Source organism: Neofelis nebulosa, chromosome 7 (genome assembly GCF_028018385.1).
Source record: "Neofelis nebulosa isolate mNeoNeb1 chromosome 7, mNeoNeb1.pri, whole genome shotgun sequence".
NCBI lineage: Eukaryota > Metazoa > Chordata > Mammalia > Carnivora > Felidae > Neofelis > Neofelis nebulosa.
In genome coordinates, this window is record NC_080788.1 from 96362486 (window position 1) to 96383679 (window position 21194).

Sequence of the window (21194 nt, forward strand, 5' to 3'; positions counted from 1 at the left end):
AGACGGAGAGAGAAAAGGACCTGTTTAGGGATAGTGTCAGGTTAAGAAAACCCAGATTTAAAATAAATTTAGTTATAACTTACACTATTTGGCTGCGGCTTGTAGCATGTACCCTCCTCTGCTGAAAACACTCCAAATAACTTCTGAGCTGAGAATAAAAGCAACGTCCTTTCAACAGCCAACACGACCCTGGGCTTTTGCCCTGCTTGTCTCTCAGATCTCATCTCTTCTGCTCTTATAGCTCACACCAGTCCAGCCACTCTGACCTTTTCCTCATTAACAACTGGTGTGATATCATCTCAGGGATGCTGTCCTTGCTGGGTCCTCTTCCAAAAATGTTTTGCCATATCCCGATACCCCCTTCAAGTATTTGCTCAAATATCAGCTTTTTACTGAGGCTTCCCCTAAACATTTTATTGCAAATTGAAATAGACTTTTTCCAGCTCTCCATAACTTCTGCTCTTATATTTTACTTATATATTTGTCCATTGTCTGTGTCCTCTTATCGATGCATTTGTAAGAACAGGGATTTGTGTCATTTCATTCACTGCTGGTTTGTCCAGTGCCTGGAACCGTGCCTGGTACAAAGGATTGCTCAATACAATTTTTGTAATGGTTGAACTTAAATCCATTACCTGTTATCTAAACTGTACAATGAATCCCTTATATAGTTCTTCAGGAGCTCTACCAAGAAACAGACAATTAGCCTGAAAACAGGGGCAGGACACGGAAACCTAAGAGCCAGAACAAGAACCTGGAGTCTTCGATCAATGCTTCCTAAAGAATGTGAAGTAGAATTGTGGCCTTCAAACATGTTTTGTCCACATAACTCCTAAAAGACTTTAAAATCCAGTTACCCCTCACATATTTTCAGGTTAACTTCTAACATTATTCTCATACATTTAGTTGCAAAGATGCATTGTAACTATTGAGATTTGAAAATAAAATGAATATACCATTCAATTCAAGGGATTCATGTATTGTGAAGATATTAAAACCCCTGAATTGCTACATGTTAAAAGGGTGAATTTTATGGCATGTGAGTTATATATTAATTTCAAACTTTTTAACATAAAAAAGAAAAACAGAAAAAAAAAATTAAGTACACATTGGACCTTCCCCCCAAAGTTAAAATCTGCCAAATTAAAGCTAGTTCTGACTTTGAGATTAAATAAATTCACCCATAACTAAAAGAGAACATTTATATTTTCACTAATTTCCCTTTTCTAGCAACTGCTTTTAACAATAACATTTTTGATATTATACATTTAGCAAGATCTATCTTCCAGATGAGATGAAAAAAGTTTTGTAAGATCTTTTTTGCTTAATAAAAGGCTGTGACTTATTGAAACAAAAAATGGATCCATGGAATATACAACCATTTGATGATCAATATCATGTATTAAAATATGAAAACATGGTCTTCATAATAATCAGACATTTTATATCATTTCTCATTCTCCTTAAATCATGTGTCACTCCACTTTTCTCCAGAGAATTTTATCTTGAGGTAATATGTCTATATGCTTGAAAGTCATTTACTAATTAATGTTTCATATTACCTTTGGGAGAAATGGAGTATATTTTTGGGGTTGAGATTAAAGTTATTTGAGTCATCATTAAAATTATATTAGTACATAACTGATCTAACGATATAAATATGTTACATTTTTTGAAATTATTTATTGAAAATGCATCTCTTAAATGAATAAGGCTACTTTCCCCCCTAAATTAATTCATGTATACTAAATGATCATCACTTATTGCTAAAATGAAGTGAAGGGTTTCACATCACTCTTATTTCTATTTTTCATTCTCCTAATTAAAATCGGAGAAACATGCTCATATAAATATGAATATAAGAATTTTAATTCTTTGAAATTCTAGCTTTGGGAAAAATAATATATAGTGCCACACTACATCACTGAAAATTATTTCCAGTAACTTGTCTGCTGACCATTTCATTAAGCCCATCTCCAATTTTGTTAAAGCAAAAAGAACTGAAAACTATCTTAGTTGTGAAAGAATCTGCTACCCAAACATAAATCATTCATCCTTTCTACTCCAAGACTAATTTCTATTTGTTTGGTGCCTTGGAATTTTTTTGACCCTGAGGTAAGGCACTTAAAAGATTAAGGCTGTGAAATTTAAATATTGGTGTTGTTGTGCTGTTTTCTTCTTTTGTATAAAGGGTAAGAGTGATTATCATGGAAAGTGGAGGGGAGACCTCAAATCTCTCCAGTCTTGTCTCAAGTATATCCATTTTAGGGAAGTTGAAAATATTAAGATTGATTCCCTTAAGACTATTTCCTTTACTCACAGACCCTTGTCTGATGATTGCTGTGGAAAAAAGAAAATAGATAAGAAAGAAAGGAAGAAGGAAGGAAGGAAGGGAGGAAAGAAGGAAGGGCAAAAGAAAGAAAGGGAGAAAGAAAAAACTGAAATCTCACAAATGAGGGTCCTAAAATGTTTATGAGATAGGCATGTTTCAGAAACGCTTTTGTTATTCTCTTAAGAGATTCATAATATTTATTGTTCTCTGGTGAGGAAACCTGGCTGCCTTGTTTAACTCTGCCTTTCTAAATCATATCTGAACACAGAACCCTTTCCCTTGTAACATTATTGGACAGCCCACAGAATTAATATTCTATTGATACATGTTTAACACTATGCTAGATGCTTCTACTGAAAGGCATGGGGAAAAAAAGTGTGTGTGTGTGTGTGTGTGTGTGTGTGTGTGTGTGTGTGTGTGAGTAAAGTGGGAACTTTGATTAAAAACTGTGGTTTTAGAAAATAATACCTTGCTATCATTGGAAAGTGAAGTCTGGCAAATAAGGAAGCTGAGAGAGAAGACAGGGAACCAAGGGCAGAACAGGATATTGCATATTCAGAACAAAAAAGGGGCTAGTTCAAGAAATATGGGGGAAGGGAGAAGACTCAATGTCACTACCAAATTATTATATAACAGACTGACAAGACTGTCCAACATCTAGGATGTTTCATACATATTCAACAGATAAGCTGCTGCTGATAACAGAGTGTTCTTTCTTCTGGAAGCTGGGGGTGGGAGCCTAGACAGAAAATAACTCTGCATCTCCAGAGATCAAGGGAGAAAATTCATTCAGCCTCAAACTGGTGCTAGGTAGAAAAAAAATGCTAATTTCAGGGGGAAAAAAAGGATAGCATAGCCTAAAATATAATGCTATGTGGAAAGCTGAACTACCTGGAAAGAAAGATTACACAGTCTGGATGAGAGCAATGGGTTATTTAAATTAATGCAACATAAATTAATATCTAGTCAGCTTTCCCTCAGAGATTGCCTAGAACTATAATGAAATCTTGTGTGCTCAATGCTGTGCACATATTTTTGGAAAAAGAGTGACACAAGACAAGTGAAAGAGGACAGTCAGGCTTTAAGCCGGAGGAGAAATCTTTACTAAACCCCTGGATAAGAGGGACACGAGTCATTCAAGACAGAGCATAGGTTGTATCCGGGAGTCATCTCTACAAGGCTTCCTTGGATGTGTCCTCTATCTTCTCTCTACTCAGAGTGTAATTTTAAAAACAATTTGGCAACTTTATAGAAATCATCCCACAGGTAAGTAAAAGACAAAAACCAGCATGGAAAATACCCACAATTAATAGCAACAATATAGAAAAGTACAACTTTTGGTTAGATAACCCCTTCTTAGGGTTCTCTGAACACATATCTGATGGAACTGGGCTGAATCTGAACAAAGCATAAGCTGAGAGCTGAAAACAGATGTCACTGAATCAAATCCTAATTCAAACCTACATTTTCAAGGTCCCCTTTGTATAAAGTCCTATGGTCAGTCCATAGAGTTCCTAAAGAATGCAAATTCCAGCAATGGTTTAAATGTGAAATCTAAGAGACAGACTTATATTTAACTTTAATATCAGTTGCCATGACAACCAATGGGCTATTTAAAGTTATTAGCATCCCAGCCCACTGAGTTAATAATATGGACAAGAATGGCATAAAAGTTAAGCAAAAGCAAATTACTTTAATGTCATATCACATAGCAATGACAGTGAAAGCATGCAGGCTTAAGAGGGTTTGGAGAAACATAGTTAAAAGGACATATTAATCAGCCACTCTCGAAATTTGTAGCATATTATTGATGCCTTCTGCCTACGATATTCCTCAGGCTCATTAAAATTCTAAGTTCAGGATTTAAATAAAATGAAGCAAAAAACATCAAATTGGAATGTAAAAATTGCTAGTTAGCCAAAATGTTTTACAACCACGTGGTCTCCATCTTATTAACTATTTCCTGTTTTAATCTCAACACACATGGTCAAGTATGTCTTACAGAGTCACCTTGGGGATATCCAGAAGATTTTAACAAAGAAAAAAAGGTGTGATGCAGTAAGGAAGAGAGGATCAAGCTTCATGAACTGTTGTTTGAAAAAGTCATCTGCTAAAAGCAGCAAAGAATGACATAAGATGTTAAAACAGATGGCCTAAGTCACAGTGCTACATCACATAAGTATGGAGAGGAACTAAAATAGCCCAAGTAATATTTTTATTAACAAGTTGCCAAGTACAGTAGCAAAAATACCTTTAGAAAGAATCTCACTTCAAAAAAGAGGTTTTTCCCCCCTTACACTCGATGTTATTTTCTGAATTACTCTTGGTCTGTTGCATATGTTCAAGCATCTGGGTGCTTGCCATGTTCAGATGAAAGAAACTAACCTCTCTCCTTGAAGGATGCCTCCTTGCCTTCTGAGCCTACCTCTGCGATGGAGACAAATGAGAGTAAACTAAACCAGAAACTCATGAGGAAAGTGCTATACCGCACACTCTTACAGAGAATTATTTTGCACATTAAACAAGCTGAGTAGAGAGTTCTCTGGTCTTTGAATTAGTTACGAAGAAAGAAACATTCATTAAATCTGTGACAGTAAGTGTTGCCAGAATGACCTGAATATTATTAAAGGTGATGCCAGGAAATCACTTCAAGAACATGGACGCACATGGGGATGGGTATAAACAGTAAGCTATAACTGCCCACGGACATTTCAATTACAAAACCAGCACACAAGAAGCAGATCAGAACACACTATATTCAAAGACATGTGAAAAAAACCTCCCAAGTCAGAAAGCACAGTTTGAGATTTATAGAATGATTCACTTGTACAGCCCTATCAATGAATATTATTCACTAACATATATGAATTCATTCATGTATAAATTACACTTAGGGAAGACTTTGGAAAAGTGGCATGGTATACTGGTTGAGAGCATAGAATGTGGAGTCAGACAACCTGGGTTTGAATCTCAGCTCCTCTACTCTGGACAAATTAGGTACTATCTGGGCATAATATGTATGTTGTCTCACAAGGCTATTCTAAACATCAAATGAGCTAATGAATTTAAAGCCCTTCAATACATACTTTTCATTATATACCATTTAAATTATCATTATATATTATATATTATGTACATAATATATATAAATAGGAGAATGATGAAGATAAGCACTTATGGAAATTCTAATATTTTCCTTGCTTGCTCCAAGAATTTGCTTCCACAATGACACCTTTGACCAACAGTCTGGAGGACAGAAGTTTGACAGGGGAAATTTTACACAAAGTACAGTCAAAAGGTGAAGATGACAGTCCCTGGTCAAGCAATGACCAGGAAAGGTCATTGACAAAAGGTCATTTTTGTCATTATGTCATTTGACATAAGACAAAAAGGTACTAATATTTGTCCTGACAGTATCTGGTATCTTGGACTTCACACACACACACACACGAACAGGACAGATTTTTGAAACCTAACATCATTTAATATTGAATTTGGCTTGATTAAAAATTTGGCTTTCCTTAGAGCTTTCTAACAAGGGAAGAATATTCTAGGCAAAGAATGGAACTACCTCCTTAGTAGTTATGTTTCTCATAATAAACAAACAAATTCTGCTTGTAAACTTGAAATTATTGCGGTCTTTTTCGGCATGAGTCAGCCTCCCAAGTTCACTGAAGAGTTTGAGTTTGGCCTACCAGGCTATGGGGCAGACAATGGATGGAGGCAAATTCACCAGTATAATCCCTCCCTATATGGCACTTGCCTGTCTGCTAGCCAGGATGTATCCTCCTGGTGAGATCCCAGGTACTCAGATATGACTGACTTAAATTCCTATAAATTGAATCATAAAGAAGTGATACTACATAGTCTTAACATTTAGAACTTAAAGAATCAAGATTTATTTAGGTTCAATGATTCAAATTACAAAGTTTATTTTTCCTCCTCCAGTCTCATAATCTCATCAGGGTAACTGCCAAAGAATAATAGGCAGGCACAGTTAAATAGTGGTATGTAGCAATATTTTTCAAGCCCCTCTCAATGCATAATTGATTTATACTTTCTTGTGAGAGGTCCTCATTTGTATTTAGAAAGATCTCTGATCCTCAACTGGTTTTTGGTGTTTCAGTGAGGTCCTCATTAAAAAAGTCTTACGGATGGAATGACTGACCATGCCCTATATTTAAGACTATTGCTATGGTTGTCATCACAGGCAAAGGTGCTAGAAAGCTCCAACAAATTCACTAGAACTGTATCAATACCCTCTTAGGCCAACTCCCCGACTCATGTCATTGGAGTGATCACAGTACAGCAAAAACATTCACGTTTACCTTGTATTTGTTTGAATATCCACTTATGGCCTGTGTTGTAAGCCATTCTTTAAATTACAACTGACAGTGAATTCACCTGATCCTGAGTTTTATGATTTGCCATTGGTCATGATGTCTCTTTTTCTCCTTTATAAAGAAAAATAACAATACAACCTTGAGTTAAAAAAAACCCTAAGAAGCACTAACTTGTGACCAAGCCAGCCTGCCTTCGTGGAAGTCACATAAGGTCTCAAAGTCATGTGTCACTTTGTAACAGATTTATCTAAAGTGAGAGACTCAAAATACTGTTTATTTCAAAGAATTTAACATTATTACCATCCCTTGAACCCATGAAGAAAGCAGAGAAGCAAGCTCTTTAAGTCAAGATGTCCTTGGAGAATAATTTAATAACCATAATTGTTTTCAAGGAGCAGAGAGGTCCTATTTCTGCATACTTCCCCAATATTTTTTACTTCTGAGTCACATCTCTATATAAAAACTCATGTCTTACTGAAAACTACTTCACTAAGAAATCTTCACTTCTCTGCTCAAATCACTGCAAATTATCATGTCTTTTTAGACATCACCATCAAAAAGGTAGTGAACAAAAACCAGTAAAACAACTATTATTAAAATTCATAATTCTTTCTTACAAATAGGTTTAAAAAGGGGTTAACTGCAATTTTCAACATTTTTAAAGCATTTTGAATGCATTAAAATTGGCTTCCTCTGGCATTGCTGAAAGAGTATCTTTTTAAAAATATCTGATGTCCAACAGAGTCTCCATCTTATCTACAGCATAGGACTTAACTAAGTTTTTAACATTCCGAGTTCTGTCTTCTAAAGAAACTCCAAAGAATTTAAAAGTTTTTCTTAGTGATTAGTGTTTTTCCTTGTCTTGCCCCTAGCCAATATCTTTCGGGTTAACTTTAAGAAATACTTGTGATTTTTCCTTCAATATTTTATGATTGTTTTCTTTTAAATGTTCCTTCAAGCAGGTGCCTTTGTCCAGCAGTGAGCTAGTAAATGTTTGACCACCAGTTCTCCAAATAAAAGAAAAGTAAAACAAGAAGCCTTGATGTATATAACATTTGCCAATTTCTGTGGTGTAAATACTTCCAACAGAGTGGATTTCAAATTACTAATATAATGACACTGAACACAGAGCTAGGAAGAGACATGCAATATACCATTATGTTACATTTCCACCAGACAGATACAACAGACATAAATAATGTCAAGAGCATTGATAATAAGACATGATAAAATAATTAAGAAGTCATTAGTTTTGAAGATGCATTACCTTTGGTTTTAGTATAATTTATTCAATCATAAGAGTACATCTAATTTTTAATGACCTGTGTATTTCACAATCATCTTTTACAAGCCATTAAGAGCTGGCTCCAATACACCATTGCCTCTACTATGACAGTTAATCAAGCTTTAAGCTTATACTTCTCTTCATAAAAGTTAAATCCATATTTAAACATCCATCTAAATACATTGTGCATTTTTTTTTACTGTTTGCTATATTTTCTACTTAGGGTAGTTGGAATGTGCTATTATCTTCTTGTTAAGTTCATGGAGGAAAAGCCTAAATGCAGGGCATCAACTTGATATCACTATGGAAACCAGTGTTTGATTTTGTTTGGGGAATTACATTCTCTTAAACTGGCTGATTTATGATATGATACATTGTTTAAAAAATAAAATGGCTGGGCAAATCTCTGAAAGTCCTAGAAAAATCACAACACTCCTGTGAGGATCAGTGACGTTAGTACAATCTTTTCTCACGTCAGAAGGCTTCCATGTTAATACGGACTAAACTGATGAGCCCAACTTCCTAACAGCACAGTAGTTCAATACTTTTTTAGTTGGGCACTTTCCAAGCCTTCAAAAATAAAGCCACAAATCATAATACCTCCCACATAAAGTCTCCGGAAATCATAATCTTCACCCTCCAAAAACCTTTGCTATTATTATTGCAACTAACGCTATTAGCAAACAAACATTGTTCCAAGGCACTGTTCTGGTTGCTATCCATAGTACCTCATTTAATCCTTATGACCACATGGGGACGGTACTTCTGTTATCATTTTTAAAGGTGAGCCAACAGGAAGTTTAGATAGACTAAATAACTAGCTCAAATAATGCTGGGGATAAAGCTAAAACTTAAACCCAAGTTTTCCTAACTCCCAATCCCTTTCTCAATACCATTATGTTTATTACACCTATGATCCCTATGTCACTTGTACTCCATCCCCCTGTGTTCCAACCAAAAACCCTAAACTTATTTGATGTTGTGCGGTCTTTAACCATTTACAGTTACTTATCACTAAAATCAATAGGCTATACTTCTGAAAGAAGTCTCAACTTTGTTCCTCTCTACTGCCACTACCCTAGTCCAGGCCACCAACATCTTTGGCCTAGGAAACTCTAAGAATCTCCTTCTTGGTTTCCACTCCTTCCATCTTGCAACTATCCTCTGTATCCCCAGGCTCGATCATCATCATTATCCAGATTTACAGAATGGGCACAGTGACCAAGACATTGGGTAAATGTCCAACAGGAACAAATATTTTGTAGTTAACAAGTTGGTTTGCAGATTAACAAAGCAGGTCTCCTGTTCAGTCAAGTTACATAGACTAACGCCAGGCTTCTAGCTCTGAAAGCAAATAGCCCTTACTCTCTATAGAAAAGAACAAGAACAAGAACAAGATCTATGTTTCAAGAACTCTTGCCACCCTCACATCCCACCCACCAAAAGTCCCTACCTCCATCTCCACCCAGACCTGCCTTCAGAAACAAATATATTTATATATGTTATTCTTTAGCATGAAGTTAGAATGATCTTTCTAAAAGTAAAGTCTGATTCTGTCAATATCTTCATTAATATATTTCAGTGAGGGCTTCAGTGAAGCCCAAAGTCCTTAAAAGGATTCCCCAAGCCCATCATTATTTGTTCTCTGTAATCTCTTCAGGCTCTGGTCTTGCAACTTCCTCTTGCATAGTGACCAACTTCTGACTGTCGGAAGTTGCCAAGGTCTTATCAACTGGCTTTTGAACAAGCACTTTCTTCTGGCTAAGGGGCTAGCTAATCTTCCATTCCTACTCTTGCCAGACACTCCCATTGAGTTCCAATTAATTATACAACTGTAAACTTAAAATTTCTAGTGCCTACAACTATATGTAGTAGGATTTCATAGACTCTTGCATGAACATTTTCTTCAGATAAGCTATGTGATATATTTGTTCTTGTAAGAGAGAAGCTATAGGCCATTTGAAATGATCTATTATCATCATTAACTATATTCATTTGTATCACTCTGCAAGTAAAGAACACACAGATAGTTAACTTCCCAGGGACCAGTTTCTTTATCCAAAAAATGAAAAGAATGGACCAGATAGGTTTTACAAAATAAATGGATAATTTACATTTCTAAGTTAAAGGACTCTGTACCTTCACTGAGATCATTTTGGGGACCAGAACCTAATAAGCAGTAGAAAGAACTTTCTCTAAGCAGCAAGTAGCATTTTCTTTAATGAAAATTGAAACAGTTTTTGGAAGAGGTCAGAGAACTACAAGATACAGAACAAAAGTGTGCTATTGATGTCTGTTTCATTAAAATATAAGTTAAATATGTGAGGGCCTCTAGAATTAGAGATGTCCTGGCTCTTGCTCAGAGCACACTTTTCAGATTTCAACATAGCATTCCTAAGTGTGTGACTCTTTGTGAGTACACTCATGAAAAAAGTAAATTCACTAGGATTCAGCAAATGATACAGATTTATCTGTGCAGGCACTTTTGAGGGGCTGTTTTCACCTATAAACCTAGATTCTTTCAACACACAACAAAAAGGCAGATGGAATAACGTCTGGAAAAACACCAATATTTTTTCTCCTTGCAACCTATTACATCAGCCAGCATTTCCCTGTAGTTGTGATTATTCCATTATGACTTGATTACTAACTATTACTGCCACAGTTGGAAAAGTAAAAGCCCAGCATGGGGCCATCTCCATTAAAGGAATATGAAATCCCATAACCAGCTCTTGGGCTGCACGGCTGCTGTGGGGTTGAACTCAGAAGTACATTAAGTATCTACTTAAGATGCTGTTTGAAGGAGCACCCTAACTTACATCATTATTTCATTTAGTTTGAACTGTACCATGGATTTTTCCATTAAGCAATATTAGACACTTAAACACTATATTGAGGTTAGTCGTGCTCTAAAAAAAGGCCATGCGATTTTTTTTCTACTCTCTTTCCAGAGGTTGAGAATTTTCTATCACGTGTATAGGCAATCCTGATTTTCCCTAATAGAACAGACTAAGTGGTTACATAAACTAGGGAGTACCATCATGTTAAAGAGGCATAACTGAGAAGAGAAGCATTAATATTCATGTTGGTAACATGGGCATACGCCATTTATAAAATCAGAGAGAAAAGAGCTTTCATTGCTATAATTTAACAGGCCCAGGAAATACAAAATTTTAAAAAGTCAAATATATTCAAAGCACATAGATTATTGTTAATGGGGAAAGGGAATTATGATACTATTTTATATCTATTCTTGTTTTATGTGTCACAAATGACAAGATGGCCCAGGATGAGAAGTGAGACATGATGAAGTCCTTTCACCGTGTTTTAAGGACAAAATCTAGTGGTGGAAAAACACCAAACAACTTAAATATTTTACAGGGGGATGCTCACCACTGCGAGAAAAGTACAAATTATATATATTTAAAACTACAAATTAGTACATTAGCATATATGTAATTACGCTTGGGAAAGATTGCATATATGTGTCTATGTGAGTTTGTGTAAATATACACCCCAAGTAATAGAAATATCTAGGGAAGATACATATCTTGACTTTATTTTCAAAACCAGGCAGATTTTTTTTTTACTCAAAATAGCTTCCGCTACCATAATTATGTGGAGAGAATCTATATTTAGCCAGATCAAAGGTTTCTTGAGGTAAAGAAGTTACTCCATATTTACCATCTTCTTTCCTGTGTGGGATTCCTCACTTTGGAAGTGAAGGCATATCTCTGACAGGAGCCAGTGCAAGCGTGGATATCCTCCCTATCAGAGAGAGGAGCTTAAATGGTTCCAGATCTCAATATCCATACCATTAACATTCTCCTTCCCCCAAAGGCTTGGCTCAACTCCCCTTCCAATCATCACTCCACTGATAGTAGCAATGTCTTCACCTCTGAATCCCTTTCTTCCTTTTATTTTTATCATTTAAATACGCTTAGTAATAACTAATGTAATTCTGTTCCCCTTCCCACACTGCCCTCCCCCGACCAATTTTGGAAAGAAAATACCTCCGAAAGCACAGGAAATTGTGTGAGCAAGTCTGTGGGCTCACTATCTAAAAGCTTATGTGATTGGAAAAGAAAATCAGGGAAATATGGATGAAACTTAAAAGTCTAAGATGTGGTTCTAGGCCTTTTTGCAAAGGGTCCCTCTAGGGAAGAGGATGAGAAGTGAGTATAAGTAGAACCTGGAAAAATACACAGAATTTTGAGAAGACCCTGTTAAGAGGCATCAAGTAGCAGTACGAATGATCAAGTCAGAATTCCCATCCCAGCCCTGTGACTGGTTCCACAACCTCCTGATTTTACATAAATCACATACGCTGAAGAGACTGTTACCTTCTCCCTTTAGAAAAAGCAACACCAATAACATCAGAAGATAATTCTTTAAAACATTAAAATTTCTCTTCGCTGTTGCAGCCATTGCTGGACATCAGTGGCCAAAATGAAGTGCAATCCCTTTGTGACTTCCGACTGGAACAAGAATCATAAAAGGCATTCCAATATACCTTCCCACACTCACAGTAAAGATTATATCTTCTCTTTACAAGGAGCTGAGACGGAAGTACAACATTTGATCCATGCCCACCCAAAAGGATAAGAAAGTACAGGTTGTGTGAGGACATTACCAAGGTCAGCAAATTGGCAAAGTAGCCCACATTTACAGGAAGAAATACATTATCTACACTGAATGAATACAGCAAGAGAAGGCCACTGGTGCAACTGATCCCTGGGCATCCCTCTAGCAAGGTGGTTATCAGTAGGCTAAAACTGGACAAAGACCACTAACATATCCATAACATAAAGCCATATCTCATCAGGAAGCAAAGGAAAAGGGCAGATAGAAGGAAGAAACAATTGAGAAGATGCAGGAATAAAGGAATCTTATAAACGACTTTAAATAAAAACTGTTAAAATGGAAAAAACTTATTAAAATTATAAATAACTTAATTATTAATAAAGTTTTCCTTAGAAATAATTCCCCCCAGCAAATATCCATTCCTTATTTTCCCCTGGGTTTCTAAAATAATTTTCTTTCTCCATTAAGGCTGACCGAGTCTTACAAAAACTGCTTAATCTAGGACTTCACACTTAGTGAGTCACAGTGTCCTGAATGTTAACTGAAAAATCACTGTTTGTTAGTGTGGATATTTTTGCTATTTTGTGCATCCCCAGACTTTATAGCCTAGAGATTCATGAGTAACAATGCTTTGTTCTTCTAAGTTACATACACAATTGTACGTTTTTCTCTTCATAAATTGAAACACACCCAAAACAAAACTTTGAAAAGTGAAACAAAAACTCCTTGCATTTTTTTTCTTCAATAAGTATAAATAAATACAGTGAATGTTAAAGTGAAGTTTAAGGAAGTAAGGGAGAAAGAAGGGAGAGAAAACAGTTAAGTGAAAGATGAATCATTACTATTCAATGAACCCTAACTACAAGCTATACACTGTGCTAAATGCTTTCCATGGACTGTATGCATACCTCATAAGGAAGGCAACACAATTTAAATTGCTTAGACATGAAAACTGAGATGAAAACTAAAGGTCTTGTGGAAGACCTTCCATTGTGGGTGAATGGCAGACCTACCCAGATACCCAAGCATGTGATCCAGAAAAGGAAAGAGAGAGACAGAGGTTGGGAGGGAGATGAAGATCAGAAGTGGATGACACTGTTCACTCCTTTCCCCCACTCCCGAAGTCTTATCTGGGTTATAAGCAAGCCCCATGCCAGCTGTTTCTTGACTTCTCTATTCTCCAATTAGGCCTTTTAGTGAAGGAGAGCAAAAGGAATAGCAATGATTTAATAGAAATAACCTTGAATTTTCTTCATTTTCAAGTAAAACATTTGCAAAGATTGGCACTTCAAATATTACTAGTAACATTACATGCAACCCATTTCATAGCTATTTCCATCACCCCAATGTGTTATCACAGAGTTAGCCTAATAATGCCTTTCTGTTAAAATGTCTATATAAAACAATATGCATATGAGGTGGTTTCCAATGTTTGCTAATCGGTTTGCAAAATGCCATTAACTTCACTTGGTTCAAGGTAATTGGTTACTATAAAAAATATAATTCCCAGCTGCAGGGAGATGCACAGACCTACTTTCTACCTAACTAAGGCAGAAATTTTTACTCTAAGCAATCTTTAGAGGCACCCTAGGGGACAACTGTGGCTAGAGGTTGGGTCTCTTGACCCTCTTTTGCAATCTCTAATTAGCAGAGCGACTCTGTTCTTACATGATTTATATACTGGATTTTGAATAAGATTTTGGCCAAGAAACAGTTCAGTTCAAAAAATCTTGAAAATCACCGAGGTAAGGGACTTAAATTTTCTTCAAACATAATTTTGAATATAAAACCAATTAACAATTGTTACTTAAAGCTGTCGTCAAATCCTGCCTCAAATTATATTCTGGTGTTATTAATGAAACTAGAATGACAATGAAGTCTCTTAGTAAAACCATATAATAATACTTGAGTAGCAGGGTTTTAGTGGTTCCATCCACCTCTTTTGCTGAAGTACACTGAGGCAAGGAAAAGTCAGAGCAAATTAACAGTGTTTGAAAAGCTTAATGGTGCTTTAACAAAAGATACAATAATCATAAGGTTTTTAAATTTATAAGGTGTATGTTATGAGAAGAAAGTAAAATGAGTCAGATCTGATCTGTCCTTCATAAAGTCATGTTAATGGCCCTGTACAAGCTTTGCTTTTTGTATGCAAATATTGATTATATGCTCTTGTATTTTGTCTTTATCATCTACAATTAAGGCAAATTTTATGCCCCCATAAAAAAAATAAAAAGAAAGAAAAAATGCACATAGCATTTTCTAACATTTTGGGAGGGATTTTTCTTGTCTCTAACCATTTTAAAATTGGTGTCAATATTATAAAATTTTGAAATAGCCTCAAAAGGCTGTATGAATGTAAGGAATATTATAGTTAAGGGGTGCCTGGGTGGTTCAGTTGGTTAAGTGTACTACTTCAACTCCGGTCATGATCGCCAAGTTCGAGCCCTGTGTTAGGCTCTGTGCTGACAGCTCAGAGCCTGGAGTCTGCCTCAGATTCTGTGTCTCCCTCTCTCTCTGCCCCTCCCCCACTCACACTTTCTCTGAAAAATGAGTAAGGGTTAAAATTTTTTTGAAAAAAAGGAATAATATAGTTAAGTTCAGCTGTTGGTTTCCTATACAAAAGAAACCACCCTAGACTCTGCAACATAATGATAGGAAGAAGATGAGGATGAGGATGAGGAAGAGGAAGAGGAAGAGGAAGAGGAGGAGAAGGAGAAGGAAGAGAGGCAGGAGGGAGAGGAAGAAGTAGAGGAGGAGGAAGTAAAGGAGGAGGAGGAGGAGGAAGAGGAGGAAGAGATGGAGAAGAATTCATTTCTGAGGAACTTTTAGTTTAGTGATAGAGCCAGCTATATGAAGAATTTTCATGCAATATGGCTGTGAACATAGTATATCCACCAGCAACCCAAAAAAGGGCACTGAGCTCAAACTGAGGTTTCAGGAAATCGTTTTCTTTTTCTTTTTTTAAAAGGTTTTATTTTTTTCTTCAAATTTTTGTTTCAATTCTAGTTAACAGTGCAATATTGGTTTCAAGAGTAGAATTCAGTGGTTCATCGCTTACATACAATACCCAGAGCTTATCACAAGTGCCCTCCTTAATGCCCACCCCCCACCACCTCCATAAACCCTCAGTTTGTTCTCTATAGTTAAGAGTCTCTTATGGTATATTTCCCATACGTTCCCCTCCCATATGTTCTGTTTTGTTTCTTAAACTCCATGCATGAGTGAAACCATATATTTGTCTTGCTCTAATTTATTTCACTTAGCATAATACACTCTAGCTCCATCCACATCATTGAAAATGGCAAGATTGCATTCTTTTTGATGGGTGAGTAATGTTCCATTCTGTATATATACCACCTCCTCTTCATTCATTCAGTCAATGGATGTCTGGGCTCTTTCTGTACTTTGGCTATTGCTGATATTATGGCTATAAACATCAGGGTGCATATACCCCTTCAATTTTGCATTTTTGTATACCTTGGGTAAATACCTAGTAGTGCATTTGCTGGATTATAGGGTAGCTCTATTTTTTTTTAATATTTTATTTTTAAGTAATCTCTACACCCAATGTGGGGCTCAAAGACAGAACTCTGAGATCCAGAGTCCCATGCTCCATTGACTAAGCCAACCAGGAGCCCCTCAGGGAATTTTTTTCTATAAGATAACTTTAGGTTCAGGGCTTTTAAAAACAGCTTTATTAAGATAATTATTGAGGTATAATTAACATACTATACAATCCACTCATTTAAAAGTAACAATTTCATGTTTGGCCATGCAACCACCACCAAATTCAAATTTTAGAACATTTTTTTGTCCCTGTAAAAGAAATCCAATAGCCATTAGCTGTCACTCATCATCTTTCCCCCACACCTTCCACTTCCACCCCACCATCCCTAAGCACTTCACTAATCTGCTATGCCATAAAAATGGAAGTATGTATGCCATATAAATGGAAGTATACACTACATGGTCTTTTGTGACTGAGTTCTTATCATAGTGTTTTTAAGGTTTACCCTGTTGTAGCATGTAGTATTTTATTACTCTTTTATTGCTGAATAACTTTCCATCATATGGATACACCATATTTTATGTAACCATGCATCAATTAATGGAATTTGCGTTATTTTCACTTTGGAGATATTACAAGTAATGCTTTATTAAGAACAGCTGTGTGTACAAGTTTGTATGAACGTCTTATTTCTTAAGAATATACCTGAGTCAAATTGCTGGGTCAAATGGTAACTCCACATTTCACTTTTTGAGGAATTGCCAAATTGTTTTCCAAAGTGGCTGCACTATCTTACATTCCCACTGGCAATGTAAGAGGGTTCCAATTTCTCCACATCCTCACCAATACTTGTTAACATCCTTCCTTTTGTTTATGGCTTAGGGCTTGAGAAGTGGTATATTGCTGTAGTTTTGATCTGAAATTCCCTATTGACTAAATGTGTTGAATATCTATTTCATGTGCTTATTGGCCATACATATATCTTCTTTGAGGAAATGTCTATTCAGATCCTTTGTCCATTTGTTAATTGTTTTTGCCTTTTTATTAATGAGTTGGAAGAGTTACATATATACACTGTATACAAGTTCCTCATCAGATATATGATTTGTAAATATTTTCTCCCACTCTGTGGGTTGTCATTTAACTTTCTTGAGCTTATTTGCAGCACAAATGTTTCTACTTTTCAGGTAGTCCCATTTATCTATTTTGTTGCTGTTGTTATTCTTGCCTGTGCTCTTGGGTGTCATATCCAAGAAAATATCTGAGCTTAGGCCTTGAATAATGAGTACGACAGAACCAAATTAAGAATAGTAGAAGCTCAATCCAGGCGGAGGTGACAGAAGAAGCAATGGCATGGAAGCATGATCCACTGTGATATTCTCTTCTGTTTGTTTGGAACAGGGGAAATTCCCACAGAGCCATACTTAGCAACTTGGCACACCATCATACCAGTCTTAGGATGCACAATGTAGCTCTTAGAACAGCATTATTGACATTAGCCTATTGCTGGCTGCAGGTTAAGCTCAATTAAAGGATTATATGTACTAAAAGAATGTTTCCATAATGTAACATTTAAAAAATATCTACATTCCCTCAAATAATTTTTAAAAACATGTCCTCTAATTTGGAGGTCCTGAGGCAAAGTCCAGTTTACATATCCTCATTTTCATTCTGGATTCTACACTCTAAGAGGCTGCCAAGTTTAACTTAAAAGCTTTTTAAAAATATTATCATTATATGAAACAATGGTAGGTAAGCAATCTGCTCTTCCTCTGAACCCACTAGCAATTTATTTGCACTCCTCTTATAGCTTTGATCACACCCCTCCTTATCTTAACCTATCATTAGAGTGTAAGCTCTTTGATATTATCTAGCATGTCTATTTTCCATTCATTTCTCTAACAAATATTTATCAGGTCTAGGTCACTGTGTGTGGGGTACAAGGTCAGACCTAAAACCACAAGGGCCAGGAAAGCTCAGTTATAACTTACACTGCAGGGCTCCTCTTTAGGGTCAGGGAGAAGCCACCCTCTAAAAGGCCTTTGCCCGACATCACAGGCTGGTGTTGCTTCCTCCTCTGCCCCACCCTGCTGCCCCATTCCTTTCTTTACCAGTGTCTCCTATGAGTGTTTCTTGAACAAATCATTTACACACCAATTCTCACCTCAGGAAATGCTTTTGGGGAACTTGATCTAAGACCCTATGATAGAAGAAACACAATGACAATGATATGCAGTGAGCATACACAATGAACCAGATGGATTTACATTTTTCTAGCTAAGAAGCTAGATTTAGATAACTATTTGCACAGCTAAATCATCTTTCTCACCTTGCTTTGACTAGCACAACACTAATAAATGCTCCATAAATATGTGTGGGGTGAACAACTATGAACCATTAAATGAACCAACAAATATAAAACACTTATACCCAATGACTAATTCCAATGCCTTTGATTGGGCAATATTGACTAGAGAGGGATTTCAAAGAACTCTATTTAATGGCAGAGAACCAGGTTAATATTAAATAGTGGAAATTAAATGTATCAATTATGGTAAAGTATATAGATCACTTGGACCTTATTGGCCAGAACTATGAAATGTACCTCCAACAGAAATGAGAGGAGCAAGAAACGCAGTGGGAACTGGACTAAGATGAATTCAAAGCTCAAGAAGGCTAAATTGTTCATGCATCATTCTTGAATATTTTGGTATCAAGAATTAGATAGCCCTGAGCATGCTGACTGTCCTATTACTCCAGTTTTCCTGGAAATGCTGATAACTATGAACCTCGACCTAGTCTCGTAATTTCTCTATGTTCAGCTGCTGTGTGATAAAGTAAGGAGTTGCCCAGGACTGGCCCAGAGATGAAGTGAAGAGCAAGAAAAAGAGGTAGGAAGATGCAGGCAGCAGCTAGCAAAGGGGGAAAGCAGAGATAGAGAAGGAAAACAAAGCTATAGAAAGGCGTTAAAGGATGGAGAAGGGAAAGAAAACCATCTCAGGTTTAAAATCTACATAGCAAGAAGGATGAACATGGAAAACCAGAAAATTAGCTGCAACAACAGGGAGTGAATTTAATATGTAAAATAATACTATATTTGGATAAGGCCAGAACTGATACAGTGAGCCTGGTAGTGGTGTTAGAAAACACTGCCCCCTAGAAACAAGTTTCCCTCACAAATTGACAAAAACTGTGCGAGTCTCAGACTTGCCAAGCATTCCAGATCCCCAGTGAAATCTCAAACTGAGCCCCAAACCAGGTCCCATCACCTAAAGTCCTGCACTATAAGTAGTGACCTTACTGATGGAGGCCATAACAGAATAAGATTTTTTTTCTAATCCCCACCAACCCTTTGGGAATACTATCTGTTTTTTGAGTTATAATATGGCTATTATAAGCACACAATTCAAAAGAAACAAGAAATATATACAGTTAAAAATAAATAATCTTCCCCACCTCCTCTGTCTCCCAGCTCTCTGCTTAAGGCATCATGCATTATTTTAGTTGTTGTATGTTCTTTCAGGGCTATGTCATGAAATTTTCAAACAAATGCTTTTGCTCTTTTTCCACTCATATGATCCTCCTCCTCCCCAACAACCCATTTAACAATATATCTTGGAGAAGTTTGAAATCAAAACATATATAAGGACCTTATTCTTTTTAGTAACTGCATGGTATTCCACTGTATACTTGTTTTTTGTTATGGATTTATTTATCTAGTTCTCTATTATTACACACTTAAATTTCCATGTTTTTGCTACTACAAAAATGTTGCAATGTAAATCTTTGAAGACATATATATATATATATATATATATATATACATATATATATATATAGATGTAATATGTAATATTAGAAACACATATGAGTTTGTAGGATAAATACATTAAAATGACATAGCTGTCAATATCTAAGTGCATCATTTTTACTTTTTATTTTTTAAATGTTTATTTTTGAGACAGAGCATGAGTGGGAGAGGTGCAGAGAGAGAGGGGGACAGAGGATCCAAAGTGGGCTCCGTGCTGACAGCAGACAGCCCGATGTGTAGCTCGAACCTAGGAATCATGAGATCATGACCTGAGCCAAAGTTGGACACTCAACTGACTGAGCCACCCAGGCATCCTTATGTGCATTATTTTTACTTACAATTCCAAACTGACCACAAATTTAACAATTTATGCTCCCACCAGCCATATAGCAGACTGTTCATTCCCTCACATATTGAATAGTATATTATTAACTGCATTTTACCTTTGTCAATTTAACGGATTTTTTTAAAGTCTCTAGTTTCAATTTTCATCAACCTTATAATGTAAGTGACAGACTAAGCTAATTTTGGTCTGTTTAAGAGACATTTGTGTTTCTTTTTCTGCCTGCTCACATTCTTTGACCACGGTTCTCTTCAGTTGTAGTACTATTTCTTACATATGCTATGCTTTCTTTTGTTGAAAACATTAATTTGTTTGGATATAAATTGTAAATACTGTAATATTCTTTTCCAGTTTGACATTTGCCTTCAGTTTAATTTAGAATTTTCCCCAAAACTTATTTTTTATTACTGTTACCATCATCATCTTCATTATTTAGTGTACTCAAACATACTACTAGTCTTTTATTTATGGCTTCAGGGTTTAATATTATCAATACTTAATCTATTCTGAGATAAAGTAACTCATGGTTTCCTCTAATATTTTTGTTTCTTTTTTCACATTTAACTCTTACATACCTCCAAAATACTCACACAGACACAGACACACAAACACACACACACATACTCTTTTTTAAAAAAAAAATTGAGATGAAATAGTTTATCTTTCACCCCAGATATGGCTTTACCCTAACGCTCTTCCTGCTATTTAATGTTTAGTAATAAAAAGGACTAGAGAATAATTATTTCCAAATTTTTTTAAATTTTTTTTTAACGTTTATTTATTTTTGAGACAGAGAGACAGAGCATGAACGGGGGAGGGTCAGAGAGAGGGAGACACAGAATCTGAAACAGGCTTCAGGCTTCGAGCTGTCAGCACAGAGCCCGACGCGGGGCTCAAACTCAGAGACCGTGAGATCATGACCTGAGCCGAAGTCGGCTGCCCAACCGACTGAGCCACCCAAGCGCCCCAAATTATTTCCAAATTTAAA

The 21194-nt window shown here is 36.1% G+C and overlaps 1 protein-coding gene and 1 pseudogene across 2 annotated transcripts in view; one reads left to right on the plus strand and one right to left on the minus strand.

Moving 5' to 3' along the window:
- The window catches only part of MDGA2 (MAM domain containing glycosylphosphatidylinositol anchor 2), an 875114-nt gene that overhangs the window by 462166 nt on the left and 391754 nt on the right, over positions 1-21194 (minus strand). The window lies entirely within an intron of this gene.
- On the plus strand, positions 12410-12842 carry LOC131517159 (large ribosomal subunit protein uL24-like; annotated as a pseudogene).